The sequence below is a fragment of the Callithrix jacchus genome, chromosome 3 (genome assembly GCF_049354715.1).
Source record: "Callithrix jacchus isolate 240 chromosome 3, calJac240_pri, whole genome shotgun sequence".
In the NCBI taxonomy this organism is placed as follows: domain Eukaryota; kingdom Metazoa; phylum Chordata; class Mammalia; order Primates; family Cebidae; genus Callithrix; species Callithrix jacchus.
The window spans coordinates 183,524,371-183,526,441 of NC_133504.1; the positions used below are offsets into that span (position 1 = coordinate 183,524,371).

The 2,071-nt window shown below is 39.7% G+C and overlaps 1 long non-coding RNA gene across 1 annotated transcript in view; it reads left to right on the forward strand.

Annotated features, from left to right (window-relative positions):
* LOC144581840 (uncharacterized) overlaps positions 1-2,071 on the forward strand; it is a 15,906-nt gene continuing 13,835 nt past the window's right edge. The window contains exon 1 of the long non-coding RNA XR_013533203.1: positions 1-497. This is a non-coding gene — a long non-coding RNA (uncharacterized LOC144581840). The remainder of the gene's footprint in view (positions 498-2,071) is intronic.

Here is a 2,071-nt window from a genome sequence, read left to right on the forward strand (position 1 = left end):
AGTTTTCTAGAGGAAAGGGCTGGTGTAACCTTCAGCAGCCAGTGCTCCCAGCAGCAGGCTTATAGGATCGATGAAGGACACTAATAGCATTCACGCTAGAGTGTCTCTATCTTCCGTTTCCTGTAAACTCAGCATAAATCTAGAAGCCTGATTCAAATCAGGCTTTAAATTTGGTGAGGCTACTGATATGGTTTGAGTGTTTGTCCCAACCGGAACTCATGATGAAAATTCCCAATGTGTCAGTATTGGAAGGTGGAGCTTTTAACAGGCAATTAGGTCATAAAGACCCTGCCCTCATGAACGGATTAATCCATTCACAGATTAATGAATTAATGGGTTATGGGAGCGGGACTGGCAGCTATTTAAGAGGAAGGGACACCTCAGCCCGTAAGCTCAGCCTGCTCACCTGGAGTGCCCTGCGCCATCCCTGGTCTCTGCAGATGGCCCCCCTCACCAGCTGTGCCTTCTGAACGTTAGACTTCCGAGGCTTCAGAACTGTAAGTACTTCAGAACTTTTCTAAGTTACCAAGTTTCATGTATTGTTTTACAGACAGAAAAGAGCAAGATAACTACTTTGATGAGTGCCATATGCTTCCGCTACACCACCTCATAGGGCACTTTATACCTGATTATGGAACAACTTGTATTGTACGATTCTGATTTAACCACTTCCACATAGCTAAATGAGTTGGCTTAACAAGTTTGAGAACCTGGTTTCATTTAACAGTGTATATGCCTTTGATGTGTATTTCACAACTCTTTATAATCCATATGAATGTATGGTATTCTTTACATGGAAAAAGGTTTTCCAACAATAAAGCTAGAAAAAAAATGAGTGCATGTTTTTGGGTTCCTCCAGATGCCTGTGAGGTAAAACCCAACTAAAACTGGCTTAAAAAAAAAATCACTTAAGTGTGACTCATTTAACGGGGTGTCATAGCTGAATCCAAAACCTAGAAGATAATGTCAGCAGTTTTTACTGAGTCCCTGCTGGGTTTCTTTCCATTAGGTGGCTGCCTTACTAAGCAGAACTGCTCTAGGGGAGTCAGTTTTCATCATCAGATTTACATCGTATCCTTTCTTCAATCCCAACAGTTGGGAATGAAATTTCTCATACTGAATGAATATTGTTTTAGACTAATTGTTTGGACCCCTTCCCCACATGTCGAAACTCTACCCTGTACCATGTCAGACTGTCATGAATAGGATTAGCGCTCTTATGAGAGACTTGAAAGCTTGCTTCCTCGGCCATGTGAGTCTGTGACAGGAAGTCAGCTATCTGCAGCCCTGTATAGGGCCTCACCAGAACCTGAGCATGCTAGAAAAATGATCAAGCTTACAGCCTCCAGAACCGCAAGAATTGGGATAAATCCCACCAGACCATGGTAAATGATGCTTTCTAATGTTATATTTGGTTTGCTAGTATTTGTTGACAATGTTTGCATCTATGTTCATCTGGGATATTGGACTATAAGTCATTTGCCTTGGTATCAGGGTAAGGTTAGCCGAATGAAATTTGGAAGTATTTCCTCTAATTTTTTTCCTGAATATTTCGAGAACACTATTGTTATTAGTTCTTCACATGTTGGTTGGAATTCAGCAGTGAAGCCATCTAGTCCTAGGCTTTTCTTTGGAGACTCTTACTGATTTCAGTCTCCTCACTTATTGGCTGTTCGAAGTTTCTATTTCTTTACAATTCAATCTTGATAGGTTGTGTCCATGAGCATTTTTTCCCCTAGGTTATATAATTTATTGAAGTATAACTGTTCATAGTAATCTCCTGTGATTCTTTGTATTTCTGTGGTATCAACTGTAGTGCCTCTTTTTGACTGAGTTTAGTTGAGGTTTGCCAATTTTAACCTTTAAAAAAAAGAACCAAGTCTTATTTTCATTGATCCGTTCCTCTATTTTCTGTTTCTGCTGATTATTTCCTCCTGCTAACTTTGGGCTTATTGTCTTTTTAGTTCCTTGAGGTGAAACATTGTTCAAGGTCTTTCTTTTTTGATCTAGGCATTTATTACTATAAACTTCCCTCTTAACATTGATCCCATAATATTGTAAGATTATTTCC